This window comes from Coptis chinensis, chromosome 5 (assembly GCF_015680905.1).
Source record: "Coptis chinensis isolate HL-2020 chromosome 5, ASM1568090v1, whole genome shotgun sequence".
Lineage (NCBI taxonomy): Eukaryota > Viridiplantae > Streptophyta > Magnoliopsida > Ranunculales > Ranunculaceae > Coptis > Coptis chinensis.
This window is the reverse complement of record NC_141460.1, coordinates 18,402,635-18,427,320: the sequence shown is the minus strand read 5'-3', so window position 1 is coordinate 18,427,320 and position 24,686 is coordinate 18,402,635.

Sequence of the window (24,686 nt, the reverse complement as noted above, 5' to 3'; positions counted from 1 at the left end):
GGTGTTCCAAGGTTCTACAAGACATTGAAATTCGTATTAAAGGCGCTATTCATAAGCGTAGCAAGGAGGCATTCAGGTTCTCCTTCTTTCACTCCTTATCTTTTATATCAAAGGAGTTTAATTCTAGTCTAATCAGGCTTGTTTGATTGCTATTATTATTCTTTCATATTAGACTTAGCCTTGCATGAGATTAAGGTCTAGTAAGAAGAAACCATCTATAATTTATTCTTATCTACCCGCTTTGACTTTGACCTTTCAGCTTTGACTAGGCTTTAAAAATATTTGTTCTCCTTGAAATTTAGGATTTAATCGTATAATTTCTCTAGCAAGCAATTTGACTTATTTCTCTTGCAAAAGTGACGTATTTCTTTACATAATTAATTCCAAGACCTGAAATACACAAAAATATATAAACATTACTAACTATTATTTATTATAAATATAATTGGCTTAAATTTAATACTATTAAGGGGTTGAAACTAAAGTTTTGGGCTCTTATCACATGGTGAGGTATTTATGTTCATGACAGGATAAGAGGTTTGGTCTTTTTATTTGGTTGTGAAGGCATCTATCTTTCTTATGAGGGTTTCGATTAAGGTTTTAATTTCTGGATCTGATTTCACCTAAAAAATACCACTAGCCTTAGATGTACTGGGTTGGGGTGTTCTAGAATTATTTATGTCGCCCCAATAGGTACTCTTTTCAGCTTGGTTTTCAAGAAAGGTTAAGGCTTCAGTTGCACCTCTATCCAAAAAATTACCATTACTCATGATGTCGAATGTTACTTTGTGTTATGGGAGAAGACTTTTGAAGAAATAGTGGACAAGAGTGGATTTTTCGAGTTTATGATGAGGACATGAATGGAGTAGGTCAGAGAATCTATCCCAAGCTTCGGAAAATGTCTCACTCGGACTCTGTTTGAAGAATTGTATCTTGCTTCTTATCTTTTCTGTTTTCTTCGGCAGAAAGTACTTCTTCATGAAGTAGAGCACAACCTTTTCCCATGTATCAAAAGAGTTGGTCTTCTATGAAAGAGGCCAAACGTGACTCTTACTAGCTAAAGTGAAAGGAAACACTCATAGCTTAACCTGATCGTCAGTGACGCCCGGATGGTGAAAAGTATTACATAATTCATGTATCCGGCGTAGATGCTAGTACGGTAACTCATGTTCTAACCCATGGAAGATGGGTAGAAGATTGAACTCGTTCAGTGAAATATGGAAATCGCTCGTGAGCAGTGTGAGTCATATACAAGATGGAGGCCTATCTTGCAACGGTGTGTAGAAGTTGGAGAGAAGCTCTTCAGCTTGCATTACTTCATCGGCCATCTTAGTAGTGGGGAACTACAAATAGGAGATTGTCTAGGACGACGTGCTCTCCTACGTGAGTAAGTCTTATTCTTGCTAATACCTATAGTGCTTGAACACAGTATCATGCACTTTTAGCAAGACCCCAAAACTATCCTAACATGCGCAAGTGGTGCAATGTATGCTCAAGAAATTGAAATTCCTTTTTGCAAGTATGGCATTTTTAAAACTTTGCTTTGGTTTATAATTTACTATGCCCTGTTTAAGGGAACAATTGGGCGCGAGACTAGGATGGCTTTACGACACATCTCAGAAGAGTAGGCAGTCACTTCACCAAGTGGTGTGCTACCATGAATCTCACTCACGATGAATCTGGGGGAGGGGAGTGAGGAAGGTAGTTAGTCCACCAGAATCTTGTAACTGATTACTCTAAATCCTTGTGGCTATATTTTTATCCTTTTCTGGAGGACCGTGACTACTTTGAGCTTTAGTTGATTGATTTTAATTAAATTTTTTTAATTTGGGGCTCCAATAATCAAGCAACGTCCAATTTACCTACATTGGGGAATGACTTCCCAATAGTTGTTATGTGGCTCGGGTTTAGCCTTATGCGCGAATGTAAATTGCAGTGCGGAAATTAAATTTCAAACAATCACGCAAGCATGCTTGAACACACAAGGTATCCTCTTACTTGGGCTTCGAGGAGGTTTATAATTTACCTCTTAAGCCGTGCTTACTCGCTGCTTGAGGAGAAAGCGACGTCGGTTGGCGCGTTATCTGAGAATCAGGCCCAACCTTTTGAGTTTACCCTGTTTTAAATTACAATAAAGGTCTACTTAAAAAAAAAACCCACAAGTTGGGTTTTTGATAATTAAACAATTTTGCCTTCAAGGGCCCAAAACTTAAAACTAAACTAATACTAAACTAACCTAATAGATTAACTAGTTAAGATTGATTATCTAGATTAACTAGAGTTAAATGGACTTAGAGTGTTGATTACCAAGTTGTTCAAAGTGTGTTAGCTATGATTCACAGCTTGCCTCACACACTTGAACTTCCCAAGGCAATGAAAACTCTAATCCCTTGGTAAGTAGACAACTTCAACCAAGTTCAACTCATGTTCATCCACAAAAATCAATCAAAAACCATTTTTCCTAATTTTTTTTTTTTTTTCGTTTTTCTTTTTATCTCTAACTATTACAAACAAGTTCCACTAGTTTATCCTACTTTATTACAAAATCCAAGCTCGGAATTCAACTTAACATTGAAAAACATCTATAAGTGGAAAAAACTGGATGGTGGTGTGCTGACATGGACGAGTGGTCGCGCACAATGGTAGGTGCAGACACGTGCGCGTCGCCCACCACCATGTTGTGTCGTCTTCTATTGACAAGTTCAACTCCTCTCCATCTGTTGATTGCTGAACCTGGTATTGCAAAAAAATAAGTCAGTGATGAAAAATAATGAAATAAATCAACGAAAATAAAAACAAGAAGTGAAAAGGATGAGAAAGATGCTTCCCTTCTTAGATGCTCAACCAAGCATTCTTGTTCCTTCAATCCATGACAGTGGTGCCATTTGAAGCTATGATAGTAGTTTGTGACTTCAAAAGATTGTAAGAAGTGAGGTTCGTCCTAGATTGTTTAAAGTTTGAATGGTTGGGAGTTGAAAAAAGGAAGGTATGATCTTAGTTAGGACAGATTTTCTATTATAAGTAATGAAGAACATTGAAAACTAAAGTTGTTTTGAAGATTGAAAAGACATAAACTTGAAAGCAATTAAAGAGAATGATTGATTGAAGAAATAACATAAAGAAATAAGATTGATTGATTGATTGATTGAAAATGTAAAAACAAGAACAAGATTGAATTGAAAAAATAAGAAAGTAAATGACTTAATTGAAAAACAAGACAAGAAAATAAATCATACATGACACTAGATTAAGTCTAGGTGCATTCTCTCTCCCTAACTTTTAGATTATATACCCCTACTTTTGCCTTTTACTGATTTGCTCATCTCCATTACAATTGAGACACCTCACACTTCACTTTATGCTTTTGATTTTCCTTTTCCTTTTTGATTTCTTCTTGACCAATATAGGTTTTGGAGAATGCCATATTTTGAGATAAGGGCTTCCATCTCTGGTCTTCTGAGTTGAGAGCTTTGACTTTTGACTTTGACTTTGACTTTTTAGCACTTTTTTATAGCAACTTCTGGTCTTCATAATAAGCGTGATTAAGACTCTTTTTGGTGTTAAGATGCAACTTTTATGAAAAGTGGTCTGAAATTCTCTGAAACCTGAAAAAGGCAATAAAAGCTATGAGTTGTCTTTTCATTATGCGTAAGAAGGGCTGTAGTGCGGTAATATAAGGGTAATAAAATGCACATTTAGGAGTTGATCAATTAGCTATAATAAAATTTCACTTGGTATCAGAACGTCAAATTAAAAATCGATCCTTTCATTTCCTTATTTTTCTTTTCATTTGTTCTGAATCTACAAGTTTGCTGGTTTGATTGGAGTTTAGGGAAACCCTAAATTTTGTTTTTTTTGTAACCCTATTCTAGGGTTTCAGTGATCGATCAGTCTTTGTGTGAAGGCTTGGCTCGAGTAGCCGAGTTATTTTGTTTTATTATTGTTGGGAGTCAATTTTGTCTTCTCAGATTTGTGGTGGATTATGATTTTTCTTGGCTAAATCTCAATTTATTCTTTAATTCTTGTTTGTTACACTGATTGATCTCTGTTTATTGGATATTTTCGGTTATTGTTATTGGTTTATCTCGGTATTGTTGAATAATGGATGATATGTCTGATACTGGTAGAAATTCATTTGTTGTTATTGGTTGTTAGAGTTCCAACTCTAACCAACCTCTTTGATATTTTCATGATGATATTGGTAAACAAATTATGTCTATTAAGTTGGATGGTAAAAATTATTTAGCGTGGTTACAAGCTGTTAGGGTTTTTCTTCATGCTAAGATGAAACAGAAGTATTTGACTGATGATCCACCTGATGAAAATTCTCATAGTGCTGAAACTTGGTGAGTGAGATGTCTATGGTAATGACCTGGTTATGGCATAGTATGGAACCTTCTATTTCTTCCACTGTTCAGTTTCTTGATACTGCAAAGAAGATATGGAACGCCATTGAGGAGATGTATTCTCAGACTTCTAATATTTCTAGAATTTATAAGATTTTTGAATGATGTTTTCTACTAAGCAGGGTGACAAACCATTGAATGAGCATTATGCTCTTTTTTGCAGGCTTTGGGAAGAGTTATTGATTTATCAACCTATAACTCCTGATGTTGATACTCAATGCAAACAGAGGGAGGATTTTCAGTGTGCATTATTTCTATTCAGCTTAAATCCTAATTATGATGTGTTTAAAGATCATATTTTAGTTAATGAGTCTTTTCTTAGTGCTGTTAATGCTTATTCTCGCCTCGAGCGAGTGTCTAATGCTTATACACCTTCTGTTTCTAAAGTTACATCTGCTGCTTTTATTTCTAATGGCCGTGGTGGCTCTGTTAGAGGTGGTCGAGGTCGTGGTGGTTGTAGTAGCACTCCTCATGGTGCACGTGGTGGTATACGTGGTGGTACACGTGGTGGACGAGGAGGTCATGGACCTCATCCAGATTGGCTTTGTGATTATTGTGGAAATATTGGTCATACTGAGCCGTTTTGTTACAAAATGAATGGTTATCCTCATTCTGTTCATCATGCTTCTAAAGAGCCAAGTTCTAATAATCCTCAATCTGTTTCTACTCAGGATGATGTACTCAGTCAGATTTTGTACAAGCTCAATCACTTCACTCCTGGTAGTTCTTCTATGGCAACTTTGACTACTTCGGGTAATTCTTCATGTGTAGCATCACCATTGATAAGAGCCCAAAACTGTAGTTTAAACCCTTTAATAGTATTTTATTTAGCCAATTATGTTATTAATAATATAGGTTTATCACTAATTACGTGCTTTTGAGTATTTCAGGCTTCAGAGTTGAATAAATGTCAATTCGTTATTAATTAGGTGCTAAAAGGAGCTAAAGTGATTGCTAGAGAAGTTCTATAAAGAAAGCCCAAGTTTAATGGAGAAAAAGCCTTTAAAAAGCCAAAGTCAAAATTGTTAAGTGAAAGTCAAACCGGATTAGAGAGCTGAAGAAAAGTCAATAGAACTTCAAAAGACTATATCTTTGGACTCAGGCCTCAGATTTGGGCTCATTTTATATCAAAATGACCGTTTCAGAAAGATCTTTTCAATGGTCTAGACCTTGACTCAATCAGAGTAGTATAAGTTGGTGAAAATGCATGCTACAGTAATATGACTAGAATTAGAAGTCTTGGATTCAACCAATTGGTTTATGGACTTGATTTATGGGTCCATAACCTAGCCTAAAAACCCATGCACGATTTTTGTGTCATTATATAAGAGAATAAAAAACCTAAACTATCTCTCCCTCCAATTAGTTAGAATAATTTAGCTATCTCTTTATCTCTCTCTCTCTCTCTCTCTAGTATAGTTAAAGTAATTAGGGTTTATAATTGTAGGTTCCATTAGAACCTTTTAACAAAAGTTTTAGTTTATTCAATTTAATTACTTCTTCTTTATATTATATCTTCCTTTCATTATTTTAGTTTAATTAATCCAATGATATTAGGCTAATCCCCCCATTAGAGGGAGTGATTATGAAGTCTAATGAGGAATAGATTGCTTAGTAGAATTATTTAATTGTGTATATATTTCAATGAGTTTAGTTTATTGTATGACTTCCAAAATAAGCATATAGTAAATTAAACTAGGGATTGTTGTAATTAAGTCGAGAGATTTGGTTATAATAATCCTACATGCTAGTAATAATGATTATAGATATATAGGTTGTTGCTAGAGATGATAAAGTTTGAGGCTTTAGGTTGAGACTTTAGGTTGGATCATTGTGTGAAAACCTAAAGATGATCTCTTTTCAATGAATAATTCTATTCTTGGGTTAAACTAATTATTAGGTGGATTGATTACTCTTCTCTATAACGTTCTCTTCCATAAAAACCCTATTTCTATTAGTTTTGTTAATTTAGATTTATTTGAATCCGTAGTATAATCGTAGAATAGAAATCTCTCAACATAATATTACTCTCACCATTGTTTCTTTGTGATTTAAATTAGTTGAATTTCTTTTATGTCTTGGTAGTTTAGGAGGAATGAATCCGTACTTTTTATATTACTTCATTATTATTTGAGAGTAGGAAAATTGATCTAAGCACATGTTTAGTTGGTTGCTTATTTGTGTTTACGCATAGATAATTAGTTTACATAAATTTGTCTTTATCAACCATTTCTTGCTTGGGTTATTGATTCTGGTGCTAGTACACATATGTCTAGTATACCATCTATCTTCTTTAATTTTGTGGCTTCTAAGTCTGTTGTTTATTTGGTTGATGGTTCTACTCGCACTATTTATGTTTTTGGCACTATTCATCCATGTCATTCTCTTTCTTTGTCTAATGGTTTGTTTGTTCCTAATTTTCCTATGAATTTACTATCCATTAGTCAACTGACCAAATCCCTCTAGTGTTCAATAACCATTACCTCTTCTGGATGTGTTTTTCAAGATCTCAAGTCAATGAGGATGATTGGTTCGGGGCATGAAAGAGATGGTTTAAATTTTCTTGATGGTGATCCACCCCCTTCTGTCCTTAGTGCTTCCGTCTCTCCTTTACAATGCCATTCTCGCTTAGGTCATCCTTCATTAGCAAAGCTTCGTAAAGTTTTGCCTCAGTTGAGTCCTATGCCTGTTTTAGAATGTGAGGCTTGTCAACTCGGCAAGCATCACCGTAGTTCTTTTCCTAGTCGAGTGGAACGTCGTAGTCTAAGTCCATTTGATTTGGTTCATACTGATATTTGGGGACCATGTATAGTTAAAAGTGTGTTTGGTTTTCTTTATTTTGTCATTTTTGTGGATGATTGTACTCGGATGACATAGATATTTTTAATGAAAGATCGTTCTGGTTTGCCCAATATTTTTACTACTTTTTATAATTAGATTTCTACTTAGTTTGGTAAGCCTATTAAAGTTTTACGTACAGATAATGCATTGGAATATGTCCAATCCTTTATGGAAAAATTTTGTGTCAACCATGGCATTATTCATCAAACTATATGTCCTCATACCTCACAACAAAAAGGTGTTACTAAATGCAAACACATACATTTATTAGATGTCGCTTGCACTCTCATGTTTCATATGGTTGTACCTAAAATCTATTGGGTTGATGTTATTCTGACTGTGACTTATCTTATTAATTGTATGCCATCGTCCGTTCATCACAATCAAACCCCTTTTTCACTTTTGCATCCTGGATTTTCTTCTTTTAATCTTCCACCGCACTCATGTTTTTGGTTGTGTTGCTTTTGTTCATAATTTCATAAGTTGTCCCTTTTGTCTTTTAAATGTATTTTTCTTAGTTATGGATAGGCACAAAAAGGGTATCAATGTCATAGTCCCGCTCTTTGTCGCTATTTCCTAAGTGCAGATGTCACATTTTTCGAGTCCAATTCCTTTTTCTCTCCCACAGGTCAGCAATTAGACCCCACCTTGATTTCTCTTGGATATGATACATTGGTTCTTCCAATAGTTCCAGTACTTCCTAATATTGATGATTTTTCCACCCTTGGTTCGTCTCCCACTAGTAGTCCTCCTTCCACTTCTTTTCCTTTATCTGATCTTGTATCTCCATCAGTCCCTATGTCCTTACATGATCCTTTACCACCACCTGATATTGTATCTCCATCTGATTCTGTATCTCCATCAAACCATGTGTCCTTACTAGATCCTTTACCACCACCTAATATTGTGTCGTCATCTGAGTTTGTTTCCATACCACCACCAATTCTATCACCATCTGGCTATAAGCCACCACCTATTTCTAAGCCAAAACGTGCTCCTAAGCCCCCACCTGCACCTAAGTCAAAATGTGCTCCTAAGCCCCCACCTGCACCTCAGTCCACACGTGTTTCTAAGCCACCACCTGCATCTCCATCACATGTTCCTACTCTATCACGTGCCCCATCACCATCTCATGCCACTGCTCCACCACTTGATTCATCTGAGGTTCCTTCTGTTTTTGCTGATGATGATCTACATGTATCCATTGCCCAACATAAAGGTTACTGTAGTTGTGCTAAATATCCTATTGCCAATTATGTTTTCTTTCATCGCATGTCTCCTACTTTTTGTTGTTTTGCATCATCTTTGTCCTCTATTTTTGTTCCTACTACATACACACAGGCCTTGGCCTCTCCTGCCTGGAAGTTAGCTATAGGTTATACTTATACATATGGTGTGGATTATATTGAGACTTTTTCTCCTACTACTCGTTTAAATTCTTATCTGTGGCTGTGACTCGTGATTGGCCTTTATATCAGTTAGATGTGAAGAATGCTTTCTTCCATGGAGACTTATAGGAGGAAGTGTATATGGATCAGCCACCTGGATATGTTGTGCAGGGTAAGTCAGGTATGGTGTGTCGATTGAGGAAAACAATTTATGGCTTGAAACAATCACCCTGGGCATGGTTTGATAAGTTCAGCTCTGTTGTGATTGGTTATGGTTTTCATCATTCTTCTTCTGATCACTCAGTGTTTATTCGTCGATCTTCTACTTGGTACTATTGTTCTTGTTATTTATGTTGATGATATTATTATTACTGGTGATGATTCTAGTGGCATTACAGATTTGAAGTTTTATTTAGCTTGACATTTTCATACAAAAGATTTAGGACTTCTTCGATATTTTCTTGGGATTGAAGCTGCTCGATCCAAGGATGGTACTTATTTGTCACAACGGAAATATGTGACATATTTGCTTTCAAAGACTGGCATGCTTGCTTCTCGACCAGTTGATACTCTTATGGATTCCATTGTGAAACTTGATAATGTACAGGGGGAGATTTTTTATGATGTTGGTCAATATAAGAGAATGGTTGGAAAGCTAATTTATCTTACTGTTATTCGTCCTGATATTACCTTTGTTGTTAGTGTGGTTAGTCGGTTCATGCATGCACCTCGCACACCTCACTGGGAGGCAGTTATTCGAGTTCTAAGGTATTTGAAGGGCGTTTAAGGTCAAGGCCTACTGTACAGACGATCACAATCTCTGTTTATTATTGGATACTTTGATGCTGACTCGGATGGCAGTTGTACTGATCATCGTTCTACATCTAGGTATTGTACATTTGTTGGTGGCAATCTTGTTACATGGTGTAGCAAGAAACAAAATGTTGTTGCCAGGTCCAGTGCTAAAGCTGAGTATAGAGCTATGGTTCATACAACTTGTGAGATGATGTGGGTTCATCCACTTCTTTCTGAGATGGGTATTGTTGTTCTTTCTCCTATGCAGATGTTTTATGATAACCAAGCTGCTATCTTTATTGCGATTAATCCGGTATTTCATGAGCGTACTAAGCATGTGGAGGTTATTCCTTAGGGACTTAGTTATGAGCAAAAGGAGAGTTATTCCTTTCGTGCGCTCTGGAGACTAGCTTGCGGATGTACTCACTAAGCCGCTACTGCGTGCTTCATTTTATTCTCTTTGTGTCAAGCTAGGCATTTGTGATATCTATGCTCCAGCTTGAGGGGGAGGGGTGTTAGAGTTCTAGTAAGCCGTCACAGAAGGGGCATGGAGCCAGCGGAAGCTGGCGAAAACATATTATATTCCTATATAAGAAAAGTGTGAGGAGGGGCTGAAACATAACTAAGTCGTCCTCTTTTCTCTCTCAACTTTCTTCTTGATTAGACTAATAGCTTAGAGAAGATTGGATCTTTGAATTGGTAGGAGGTAAGGGCCGCGCAAATGCGTACCCCCTACAATAAATTGTGACGTAGTGTTGAAAAATAGGTACTGACTATGAATAATTATAGGGCCACCTAATAATATACCTTGGGGAAGGGGTGAATGCCCCTTAGCCTTCATCAGTAGAGTTTCTCCAGGAAGGGCGAACATCAGTACTGGAAGTTGATCCTTCACAAGAAAAGTGTGAGGATGGGCTGAGACCTAACTAAGCCATCCTCTTTTCTCTCTCAACTTTCTTCTTGATTAGTTATAATAAAATGGGTTGAGTTCAACAAACATGGGTTGAGTATGACATGTTTACGCGGGTAAGGCTCTGATGGTGCTAGCAACATGAGAGGGGAGTTCAATGGCCTTAAAGTGTTCATAATAAAGGAAAACAAATTTGCATTTTACGTGCCACTGTTTTGCACACCAATTATAGTTATCCTTGGTTGGTCTTGCGAAAAATGACCATCAAGTTTCCTTGCTTTTCACCTCAGTCTCTAAGGTTGTCAATATTTCTAGAGCTTCTTGCAAGCATCGTGACATTCTTCAAGAACAAGAAGCTGCAAAAGTTGTTGAAGCTCTCAAAAGTGGTGAACTAGTAGTAACTAGTAAAGGTAAGAATCAGGAGACTAATCTTAAACCACATGGAGATACATGTTGGAGCTCACATTATGAGTCATTGATAAGCTTAATAATCTAGTTCTCCTCTGTGATTGATGTGTTACATGGTGTTATGGAAGATGGATCGAACGTAGAACAAAGGGGAGAAACATTTGCCTTATTAGCAATCTTTTAACTTCATCTTAAACTTACATTTGATGAAAAGTATACTTGGAATCACTAACAACTTGTTGAAAGCATTGCGAAGAAAATATCAAGACAGAGTTAATGCTATGACTCTTGTCAAATTAACTAAAAGTCGATTGCAAACTATGAGGGAAAATGGATGGGATGCTCTTTTTGAAGAAGTTTATGCCTTTTGTTCCAAAAATAGTGTCATAGTTCCTCATATGGAGGATAATTATGTAGCATGTGGCATATCTCGACATCGGGTTGAAGAAATGACAAATTTGCATCATTATTATGTTGAGTTGTTTACTAAAATAATGGATTGGAAGATTCGAGAGTTGGATGACCGTTTTGATGAGGTAAATGAAGTATTAGTGTAGTGGGAGTCAAAGTTGAGGTTTGCCATATATTTTTAGAGATGGATTGAAGGGAGTTTATGAAGGGGAGAAGGTAGTAGTTCTTAAAGTTCATAACTTGTTTGTTGAAGGAATGAAAGACTTGGATAAAAAGCAATGTAAAGAACTTGGTTTAATGGAAAAACATTGAGTAGAGATGCAAGAACAATGACTTGAATAACAAACATGGATTGAAAAGTGACTAACAACTTGGGATTGAAAACTTGTATTGAAGAAAAAACTTGGATTGAAAAGTGAATAACAAACTTGGATTGAAACTTTGTATTGAAGAACAAACTAGGATTGAAAAGTGAATAACAAACTTGGATTGAAACTTTGTATTGAGAAACAAACTAGGATTGAAACTTGAATAACATACCTTTTTTTTTAAAGAAGCTAGAGGTTAGGTAGACCCCAACCTTTATTAGTTATAATCTTAAGTACATTTTACCTTGTGCATCCTCCATTACAATATTAGATAGAGCACAGTCTAAATGAGGAAGAAAATAGAAAACAAAAGCCTCATGAGACTTACATAACTTAGAGAAGTAATAACCTACCCGATTTGCTTCCCTATACACATGCTTAAAATCAACTAGTTCAAACTGTTGCTTCAAAAGATCAATAGAAGCAACTATGTTGAGGCAATACCAGGGAGGTTCCTCTAATCTAGTAATTGCTCTAACATCACACTTAGAGTTAGAACATATAATGATATGCTTAGCTCCAATACTAATTGCACCCTTCATGCCTGCTTCGATGACTGACATTTGTAGATCGTGGGGTTTGGGGTTTTGAAGTTGTTCATTTTAGATCTAATGTGGGAAGAATGGTGATGGAGAAAACCCTACTTTTTTTGATACTTCTATTGTTTTTGGGATGGTTTTTGATTTATGATGATATTGAGAACTAGCTATTATTGTTTTGATGATGAAAACATGGAAATAATAGTTGTTTTAGTATGAAAAACATGAAGAAATTGATATGAAAAAGGTCACTTGGTTAGCAAGTTATACTCATTTGATTGATTCAAATGAGTATAACTAACTTTGGTTGGGTAAATGAATGATTGAGAAGATGTTTTGAAGAACTATTATTATGAAAAGCAAGATAAAACACTTTGAATGGAAGAAAACCAACTAGATTCAACAAAGCTTCAAGCTTTAAAGTAATTAAATGGAAAACAAATTAATTAAAAGTAAATAAAAACAATTAACTAATTCTTATCTCCTACTCCTACTAGAGTCTTGATATTAGTTAACTAGCTCCTTTATTTTGTGGGCAACTCTGCACTTATATATGTATAGAAATATACAAGTTTGCTGATAAGAGCCTAAAACTATATTTAGGCCAACTATGTTTATAATAAATAAGAGTTAGTAATGTTTTTGTGTTTTTGTGTATTTCAGGTCTTGGAATCAATTATGTGAAGAAATACATCACTTTTGTAAGAGAAATGAGTCAAATTGCTTGCTAGAGAAATTATCTGATTAAAACCCAAGTTTTAAGGAGAAAAAACCTTTTTAAAGCCTAGTCAAAGCTGCAAATCTTCAAAGATGGAATTGGGGAGCCTACTATGAATTAGTCTTCAAAGTGGTGATCAAAGAGGAAACTATATGGGTGGATTGGACTTGGAAGCACCACATAAAAAAACAATTCTTCTGGACTATGAAAACCCTGAAGGACTGTTCTTGGTCTTGGAGAAAATTTCTAGATGCTAGAAAAGATGCTATGAAGCTCATCAAGTATACGATCGCTAATGGTGAGAATACGCTGCTCTGGTATGATATATGGTGTGGCAATTCTCATATCTATAGGAATCTCTTACAAGACAATATAGTGTGGACTCCCCCACCAGAGTGGTCTCTATCCCTCTACTAACGCCTATACCGCTCTCAGTGCAGTTGGAAACAAAGTGAGGTGGTATAATTTTGTGTGGGGAAAATGGGTTCTGTCGAGGCATTCCTTCACATGTTGGTAGCTCTTTTCCAACACTATTCCTACCCAAGACTGTCTGGTGCAAAGAAAAGTCATTTCTCATTCTACATGCTGCTTGTGTATTAGTAGTAGAGAGCATTCTAAGCATCTTTTCTTTGAGTGTCCTTACTCCCAGCAGATCATTTCCAAGATTAAAGAGCTTCTCGGTATCTCTACTGATTCTAGAACTTCTAATCAAGAATGGTCATCCATCTTCAGGCTCTGTAAAGGGCATAAATTAGGGGAAGTTTACAAAGTTTACTTATGTGCGGAAGTGGACTCCATCTGGAAAGAGAGAAATAGGTGACACTTTTAGGGTTAAAGCAGGAACGCATTGGTGTTGTTCAACAAGCTGGCACGAGACATCAAAAACTACCTAGTAGTTCTGAAGCTTCAGGTAAAGGATTCTTTGGATGATCGAGCTTTGTGTACCAGAATAGGACTCAACTTGCAGTTCAAGTTCCCGGTGTATACTTGTTGCTCTTGGGATCCACCACTCGTAAATAGAGTTAAACTCAATACTGATGGAAGCTTAAGCAGTAATGATATTGGACATGGAGGGGCAATACGAGACAGCCAAGGTTAAGTTGTTGCGGCTTACACAGGGAATGGCGAAATACAATCAGTGCTATTCCAAGAAATTCTAGCTATAGAAGTCGGGTTAAAAAGATGCCTTCATGAGAGGCTTCTAAAAGTGGAAGTTGCGTCAGATTTGCTAAGGGCAGTAAAAACTATTAACAAGCAAGATAAGCCCCCTTGGTACTATTTGGATTTAGTCACTACCATTCAAAGTTTGAGTCTCCTATTTGAGTACATCTCCTTCAGTCATGTAGTATGAGAGACAAACAGGGCAGCAAACTATTTGGCTACTATTAGTCCATCACAGGATGCACATAATGTAATTTCTTTTTTCTTTGCACCCCCTTTGATCAGCCCCTTCATAGTATTGTGGAGGAGGATGCTTAAGGAACAAACTATGTAAGAGTTTCTTAAGCAATACAACAGGTGAAGGCCTGCCAATCCCTAACTTAACTTAAAAAAAAGAAAAAAAAAGCTGAAAAGTCAAAGTCAACGCGGGTAGAAAAAGAGTAGAAAAGCCAACAAAACTTCCACAGGTCGTATCTTTGGACTCAGACCTTCGAATTGGGCCTATTATATGTCAAAACGACCATCTCGGAAAGAGCTTTCTAATGATCTAAGCTTTGACCCAATAAGAGTAGTCAAAGTAGACGAAAAGGGTGTTGCAGTAAATTCCCATAGAGAACCCTTTTTGGACTTAAGTAATTAGGTTTTGGGATTGATTTAGTGGCAAAAAACATAGCTCCAAAGCTCATGCATGAAATTATAAACCAAACCCTCTCCTATATAAAAAGGATTAATGCAAAACTCTATTATCTCTTCTTCCCATTAGTTAGAATAATTTAACTCTCTCTCTCTCTCCTATTTCTTTAGTTTAGTATAGTTTAGTTTAATTAGGGTTTATAATTGTAGTCTCCATAAAACTTCCATTAAAATACCTTCAAGTTATTATTATTATTCAATTCAATTGCTTCTCTTTCTATTATGTCTTCTTCTCATTATTTTATTCATGATAGTCCCATGAATCAAAGCTAAACCTCCATTAAAGAGGGTTTCAATGAAGCTTTGATGAGGACTTGATTTGTTAGTATAAAATTGTTGGTTAGAACTTCAAGTTTAGGTTTTTCTTGACTTAGAGATAAGAAAAGGGGTTTAATCTAAACTAGAGAATAGTGAACTTGCCATGGGAATGGGAACAAGCTTTCTCTCATGCTAATTAGTTTATGACTAGAGATAGTATAAAGTGATTAGGGATCAGTAAATGTCTAATCTTTATGTTTGAACCTTGTGTTTGAATGTAAAGATTAGGGTTTCACAACAAACTCTATGCTAGCATGTTAAGTTAAATTCATATTTAATTAAAGTGGATTTCAATCTTTTTATATTCTTATCCATATTTTATTCAAGTCATATTCAATTATTTTGTTAAATTAGTATAAGTTAAATTCATATATTTAGTTTCGTAGTATAAATTAACATCCATAAATATTGATCTCACAATTATTTCCTTGTGTTCGATTAGTTGAATTCGTTTAAGTTTAGAGAGTTAAGAGTGGAACGATTCTGTACTCTATATATTGCATGAATATATATGTGAGAGTATATAGGAAATAAATAATTGATAATGTAAGAATAAATTAGAGAAATCTAGTGTGTGTATTTTTACGTTTATCAAATGGCACCGCTGCCATCTTAAACTCACTCAAGACAAGAATTTAATTAGTTTAATCCAAGGGGCAATCCCCCATTCTCTACCTACCCACCATTTTAATTTTTTATTCTTGTTTCTCACATTTTCATTACTGTTTAACTTGATATTCACTGTTTTAAGCACAGAGCGCCCCCGCTCCCCCTTAAGACTGCGGAATCACAGTGAAGAATACTGCAGTAAAGGTATTTTTAAATTTTAAAAAATTTGAATTTTTTTAGGTATAATCCTTAAGGTGTTATTGATTTATTGGAATGTTTTCAGAATTTTTCTAGTTTTTTTCCCTAGTAAACTAATACCATCTTATAGTGTTGCATTTCAACTTTCACACCATAAGTTTCTGGAAAAACAGACGAGTAGGGTTAGTTAGGAAGTTCCAAAAATTTTAAAATTTTACAGGAGTATCTATCATAAGTCAGGAGTTTTCAGTAAAACTTTGAAGAGTTTTTGATTTGTTTTGACCACCTAACTAGTGGATTGTTTCCAGTGTGTTTCTACAGTTTTGCAACACTTAATTTCTGGAACAACAGTCAATAAGGAGGGTTTGTAGAACTCCAATTACTCTAAAAGTTTTACAAAAATATGAATGATCTGTAAAGAGTCTTCAGTAAAAGTTTGGTGATTTTTGGTTCTGTTTTGATTTGTTAACCATTCGGTTGTTTGTATTATGTCCGAAAACTGTTTCACAAACTTTGCAGGGCAGTAGAAGAACTTTCATAACTCTGATTATTCTAAACTTTTACAGGCTACTTACTAGACATCTTAGCAAACTACTGTAAAAATTTCAAATTTTTTGGAGCATGTACACGCCCTATTATACCTATATTCGAGCGCGCCTGCACCTGACCTCTAGTAACCTAAGTTTGCATTTTTCTTTAGTTTTCTTTTACAGCGCGAACGTGCCCTAGTTACCTTATATTTGAGTGCGCCCGCACCCTCTGAAGTAAGCCCGATTTACAGGTTAGTTACAGGTCATATTTTAGTTTGAAATATTTACTGGCTCGGTGTTCCAAACTTGTACAGGACACTGAGATTCGTATTGAAGATGCTATTCATAACTAAGTTTGCGTTTTTCTTTAGTTTGCATTTTTCTTTAGTTTTCTTTTACAGCGCGCACGTGCCCTAGTTACCTTATATTTGAGTGCGCCCACACCCTCTGAAGTAAGCCCGATTTACAGGTTAGTTACAGGTCATATTTTAGTTCGAAATATTTACTGGCTCGGTGTTCCAAACTTCTACAGGACACTGAGATTCGTATTGAAGATGCTATTCATAACTAAGTTTGCGTTTTTCTTTAGTTTGCATTTTTCTTTAGTTTTCTTTTACAGCGCGCACGTGCCCTAGTTACCTTATATTTGAGTGCGCCCGTACCTTCTGAAGTAAGCCCGATTTACAGGTTAGTTACAGGTCATATTTTAGTTCAAAATATTTACTGGCTCGGTGTTCCAAGCTTCTACAGGACACTGAGATTCATATTGATGAAGACGCTATTCATAAGCATAGCAAGGAGGCATTCATGTTCTCCTTCTTTCACTCCTTGTCTCTTCTGTTAGAGGAGCTTAATTCTAGTATAATCAGGCTAGTTTGGCTACTGTTCTTGTTCTTTCATATTAGACTTAGCCTTGCATGAGATTAAGGTCTTGCAAGAAAAAACCATCTAACGTTATATATCGTAAACATCAACGCACACACCTATCTAGAATATCACACACCACACCTGCAAGAATGGCTAAAGAACTAAAGACTCCTCTATCTGATTTTTACTAAGCCTTGATCGATGGAACTAAGTCTTGGAGGTTCTAGATATCATGAATGGGGGTAGTTTTCTTAGTAAAGGAGTCTTGGAGGCTTATAAATTCTTAGAAGATCAATCTAAGAGAAACAACAATTAGGGAGGTAATGACTTTTCCCGCTCCACTCCTTCTTTTTCAATAGTTAAGACTGCCAGTATGTTTGAGGTTAAACCTGATCTTGAGCTTAGAACTCTTATCGATCCCCTCATTACAAAGTTAGATGCCATTTCTGTTCAAAAGAAACCCACTTCTGTTATGAACATAAACTCTACTTATTGTAATCTCTATTTTAGTTTTAGCATTCCGACTTCTATTGTCCTCTTGTCTATGAATAACCACCACCACAGCCAGAAAATGTATGCGCTTTTAATAACAGCCCTAACACACAATGGAGGCAAAACACTAATTATAATCCATAACAACAAGCTACACCTCCAGCTTTTAACAATAAAAATGTTAAGCCCACTACAAACTTCAACCAGTTTATTCCGCATCAAGGACAAGAAAACTTAGGTGACCAGAATAGAGGTTTAGTGCCCATGACACAGAACTATCAACATCAAGACATAACAACGCAACAAGCCTTAGTTCCAGTCACTCCTCCTAAGACCACTCCACTAGTCAAACCATCTACAGACAAAGTAGTAGTGACCTTGTTGGAAAAACAAAATCAAATTATGCAACAAAACTCCAACTTGAGATCAACATGATCAAAACGTTAACATGCTATAACAAATAATGCAAATGATGCAGTCTTTGTGCCAAAAGGTTATTAACATGTCTCCTAACCAAAATAATAACTAAACAGGCGTGCTTCCATGTTAAGCAGTGCCTAATCCTACTTCAACAAACACCGCTTTCAAAATAAATAGTATTCAATGTAATGGTAATATAACCCCAGGGGAAATGTAGGCAGTCACTACCCTTCGTTCAGGTAGAGTAGTTAATAACAAAGTCACTATGCGCGCCCGCAAACGGAAGATGAAAATGAAACCATACCGAATACTGTCATAGAAACTGAAGACCCTATAACTGTAGAAGTTCTCGCCCAACCACAAGCATAAGGTACAACCTTACTGAATACTACCATAGAAATTGATGATCCTACACTTGTAGAGGTTCCAATATGGACACCTAGATGGAAAACGGCTAAAGATAAAGCAAAGACTAATAATGCTATTGACCTTTATGCTAAATATAGAGACAAACCACCGTATCCCCAGAGACTAGTTGTATCTGAAAAGGATGAGAATTTTGATGAGATTAGGGAAGTGTTTAAAAATCTGACTATAAGCCTACATTTTCTAGATGCTATAAAAAGTCTACCTGGACACGCTAAGTTTCTAAGCCAAGAAGACGAAAACCAACATACCGAACGAAACCTTCTTAACTAAACAATATCCCTCTTTATCTGAACATAATGGAGTTGTTAAGTATAAGGACCCTGGTCATCCTATTGTACAATGCACCTTAGGCGATACCTTCATAACAACTCCTTTATTAGACCTAGGGGCGAGTGTTAACTTACTCTTTTTTTATTTGTATAAATAACTAGGTCTAACAAAACTTCAACCAACCAAAATGACTTTGCAGTTAGCCAATCGTTCTATTAAATACCCCAAGGGTGTGGTTGAAAACATTCTAGTTAAAGTTCAGGATTTTTACTACCCGGTTGATTTCATTATTCTTGACATCAAAGTTGCTCATGATTCTATTCCCATCATCTTAGGGCATCCTTTCTTGGCAACTGCCGATGCCCAAATTAATTGTCGGGATGGCTCAATGACTCTTTCCTTTGGAAATCTTTTTGTAGATGTTAACATGTTTAGACTAAAGAAAGGACAACTAGGTTTGCCTATAGAAGGAGAAGTGAATTCCATTGAAAGTTTTGTATCTCACATTAGTGTGATCGACGCTTTCGTCCCTATACTAATAGATATTCCTTTTGTGAAAAAAGACAAAGATCACAATTTTGACTCCTTAGACGAGATTGATAACTTTCTCAAAGATGCAGATGAATACTATAATTATATGGATGCGACCAAGCTAGATGTGGAATTCTATGAGTTTCTAAGAGCTTGTGATGATCCACCCTCTCAAGCACTACCTAGAGCACCGCCCGACCACTATCCACCTGAGCTAATCCCTCATAGAATCCAATCATTCTTCCCACCCTTTCCTTCTAACACTTATCCACATTCTAATTATTCTCCACAACCATTCATTTTCTCACAATCATTTACTTAGACACCCTTTTGTTTAAAAAAGAAGAGAGTACACGCTTGATTAGGTTCTTGGTCTATCAGATCTTGCTCTCATTCCACTAATTTGCATCGTAGGACGTCTTGGTGCTTGATACTGTTTGGGGTTGCATTTCATGTTAATTATTTATAGAAAGACCCACAACTTTTTTGGTTATTGATATATGGTAAGAGCATTGTACATATATATTAGATAAAGTCTCAAGTATCTGACTTTAAAAGACCCAAGTTTTTGTACAATACCACCTTTACGAGTATCATACAAAAAAAATTCAAACTTAAAAAGAGTTTTCAAATTTTGTTTGGGGGTGGCGTATTTTGGTATTTCATTTCAAATTTTTTTGCCACCCTTTGCCTGCCATGTTTACTCTAGTAGAGTTCATGTTAGTTAGTACGTAACATTTTAATTGTGTTTCATGTTATCATATCATCTTTATAATATTTATGTTACAGGTACTATAAATTTTTGCCACGTTTCTATGGTAAATTCTTTCTTTATCTCTTTACACTTTGAGGACAAAGCGTTCGATTGTTTGGGGGTGGGATAGAAACATTTGCAAAAATTAGTTTAGGATGTAAATTACACACTTTTCTTTATAAAATGTTAAAAATCATAAAAATTAGTTAGTTACATAATTTAATTGTGCTATTGAATTGTTTCATGAACCCCATTCTCCCAAATTGTTTAGGGGTGGTATATTTAATTTTAGCACATTGTACGTTCACGTATTAAAATTGCATGTATAAATATCGAAATATAGAATCCGTAGGCCTTGTTGATTTTATTAGGATGCATAATGTAATTAGGCACCTTAATTTCGTGAAATTCACTATTTCACGGAATTTCGGAAGCTAATCCGATAGGAGCCATGATAGGCGCATGTTTCATTTGTGAACGGATGGTATTATTTTATTTTTGTTAGTGTCCAATTATGTCCTAAATGCTATTTATTATTTCATGTTATCCCCATAACGGGTGGAACTCATATAGGAGTTGCGTATGTTTTTATTTCTTTATATTAGTATAGATTAACGTTCTTTTTCAGGTGCTCCCATTTACAAGCACGTTTCTATGGTACTCTCTATCCTTTATTTTCATTCCATACTTTGGGGACAAAGCATGATTCTGTTTGGGGGTTGTATAGAAACATATTGTAAATGTTTAAACACATATTAGGTTGTATAATACGTATTATTTGTCTTATAAAAATTAGAAAAATAAAATAAAAAATATAGTTTATGCTATGCACTTTGAGATAACGGTATTGTTCCCTCCTCCATGATGATATTAGTCTAGAAATCTCACATAGTACTTGAATTAGGATTTAATTTTTGAAACTTAGATTAATATATAGGTAATAGTCATTGCATCTTTTCATGAACATCTTGCATGAGCATTTATGATTGTACTTGGCAATATTTTTCTCGAGACTTAGGTTAGAGTACATAGTACATATCCTGTGAGCATCTAGCCAAAAAGCCCATATGAATTAATATTTGAATGATGACACAAGGGAGAAGTCAATTTCGAGTAGAGAAATTACACATCCACTTGCTTGATTACCATATCATATCCTAAACGAGAATTTAGGCCATTTTTGGATCGATATAGCTAGAAATTCACACCTATATGAAATTTATTATCCGTTAATCACCCCACTGAGCCTTTCATTAGCCTTTTCACAAACCACAAATCTTTTACCCAATAAAACAAAATAAAAAATAAAATCAGCCTACCTATCCGGATAAGTCTGAGAAATAGGATGAGTGAAGAAAATAGAAGAGAAAAACCTGTGTAAACAAAAATTAGTTAGTTGCTTTGAAAGAATAAAAAATATAAATAGAAAAGAAAAGAAAGCTTCCAAATGGAAAGAAAAATAAAAGTTAGAACTCCAAAAATAGAATCAAAAGGAGTAAAAAACCATACCAAAAAGGCTAAGGATGGAAACAAAGTGTAGAAGCAAAATAAGAACAAGGTTTTCCCTAGTTACATAATATGAATACCCTATTTTCTCAGATTTGTCTTTTTGAATATCCATTTCCTTCCTTCTCTAACCAACACCTACGCCCCATATCATCTAATAAAGACCTCTAGCTTAATTAGGAATAAGTTGGTGTAATAGTAAGTGGTAGATATGTTTAATCGACCTCGGCTTTCTTGGATTGTCATTGAGATTGTAAGGAAATATATGCCCACTGCACATTGGAGTTAGCAAACTTGAGTGGAAAAATCAAAGTGTTATGTGTCATGACACATTTCTTGTGAGAACCTACTTAGGCACGCTACCCAAAAATTTTTAGAAAAAGACCTGCCATTGCATTTCATAATAAAGTTGTTTATCTTAAGATAATTTGATTATTATGCACGTATTAATTTAGGAGTTAGGTTGATGATCCTTGTTTAAATGCTAGTTAGATGTATATATATCAAAGATAAATTAGGGGACAATTACATTTATTTCTTAGTCGCTGTAGTATAAATGAAGCTTGTGAGTACCTCCTCTAGGGAATTCTTGTGGTTTAAGGCTTAGTGTAGTATAAATTCTCACGAGGCAATAACTCATCCACTAGGAAATTCGTAGTGGTTTAAGGCCTTATTGCATATGGTCAATGCAATCGCACTCAGCGAAAAGAGAGTAGTTAGGAATACATTTTTGGCCACTTATTTTAATTTCACATATTTGCTTGAGGACAAGTAAAATGCTATTTGGGGGAGGTTTGATAAGAGCCTAAAACTATAGTTTCAACCCCTTAATAGTATTATATTTAGGCCAATTATGTTTATAATAAATAAGAGTTAGTAATGTTTACATATTTTTGTGTATTCCAGGTCTTGGAATCAATTATATAAAGAAATACGTCACTTTTGCAAGAGAAAGGAGTCAAATTGCTTTCTAGAGAAATTATATGATTAAAGCCCAAGTTTCAAGGAGAAAAAACTCTTTTTAAAGCTTAGTCAAAGTTGAAAAGTCAAAGTTAACGCAGGGTAGAAAAATAGCAGAAAAATCAATAGAATTTCCTCAGGTCGTATCTTTGGACTCAGACCTCGGAATTGGGCCTATTATATGTCAAAATGGTCGGATCAGATAGAACTTTCTAATGGTTTAAGCCTTGATCGAATCAGAGTAGTAAAATTTGACGAAAAGGGTGTTGTAATAAATTCCCGCAGAGAAACCCTTTTTGGACTTAAGTAATTAGGTTTTGGGCTTGATTTAGTGGCCCAAAACACAGCTCCAAAGCCCATGCACGAAATTGTAAACCTAATCCTCTCCTATATAAAGATAATTAAGGCAAAACTCTATTATCTCTCCCTCCCATTAGTTAGAATAATTGATCTCTCTCTCTCTCTCCCCTTTCTTTAGTTTAGTTTAATTAGGGTTTATAATTGTAGCCTCCATAAAACCTCTATTAAAATACCTTCAAGTTATTATTCTTATTTAATTCAATTTCTTCTCTTTCTATTATGTCTTCTTCTCATTCTTTTATTCATGATAGTCCCATGAATCAAAGCTAAACCTCCATTAGAGAGGGTTTCAAAGAAGCTTTGATGATGACTTGATTTGTTAGCATACAATTGTTGGTTAAAACTTCAAGTTTAGGTTTTTCTTGACTTAGAGATAAGAAGAGTTTAATTTAAACTAGGGAATAGTGAGTTTGCTATGAAAATGGGAACATGCTTTCTCTCATGCTAATTAGTTTATGACTAGAGATAGTATAAAGTGATTAGGGATCATTAAAGGTCTAATCTTTATGTTTGAACCTTGTGTTTGAATGTAAAGATTAAGGTTTCACAACAAATTCTATGCTAGTATGTTAAATATTAATTAAAGTAGATTTCAATCTCTTTTTATTCTTCTACATATTTTATTCAAGTCATATTCAATTGCTTTAGTTAAATTAGTATAAGTTAAATTCATATATTTAGTTTCGTAGTATAAATTAACATCCATAAATATTGTTGTCACCATTGTTTCCTTATGTTTGATTAGTTGAATTCGTTTAAGTCTAGAGAGTTAAGAGTGGAACAATTTCATACTCTATATATTGAATGAATATATATGTGTGAGTAGGAAATAAATAATTGATAATGTAAGAATAAATTAGAGAAATCTATTGTGTGTTTTTACGTTTATCATTTGCCCTCATCTAATCTTATCCAACAAACAACCTAATCTAGAAGCTTCTTGTGCCTTCTTTGAGTGGATAGGGTCATGCCTTTTTGGCCCAAGCCCATGTGTTTGGGAATTTGATTCTTTGGTCTTTTGAGATTTTAGTGCTTAGTCCTTGTCTTGCTAAGAGCTGAGTTATTGGTTCTTGAAGCCTTGGAGTGTTTCCTGAGCTTTTAAGTTTGTGGACACTTAAGTTGACTTTGAATTTGACTGTTGACTTTTTGGCACTTTTTCTCAGTTATCCCATAAGGTCCCTTTTATGCTCATTTTGGCTCTAGATCACGTTTTTTGAGGTATTTGGTCCAGAATAGGCTTGTATCCAGAAAAAACGATAAGAACATGAGTTTTGTACATTATTGATTATATAATTTGACATAATTGAAACATTATAAGAGGATAGAAATACATATTTAAGGACTGATCAACTACCCCCAAACATAATTTTCCTTGTCCTCAAACAAAGATGAGAAATAAAACAGATAGAAGAAGTCAAATATGTATTATTATACTAATATCGTTTCGCCTCGTGACTGTATTGACCGTATGCAAGAAGGCCTTAAACCATTAGGAATTCCCTAGTGGACGAGCTTTAAGCCTCGTGAAAGTTTTTCAGAGAAGGTACTCACAAACTTCCTCTATCTAGCTAATAAGAGACCAAAACTGTAGCTTTAACCCCCTAACAATAATATTTTTAGACCAATTATGCGAGTAATAAATAAGAGTTAATGCTGATTACGTGCTTTTATGTATTACAGGCATTGGAGTCAATTATTTGCAGAAATGTATCACTTTTGCGAGATAAAGGAACAAGGGTTGGTTGCTAAGAAGTTCTGTGATTAAAAGCCAAGATTCAAGGACAAAAAGCCTTTTTAAAGCCCG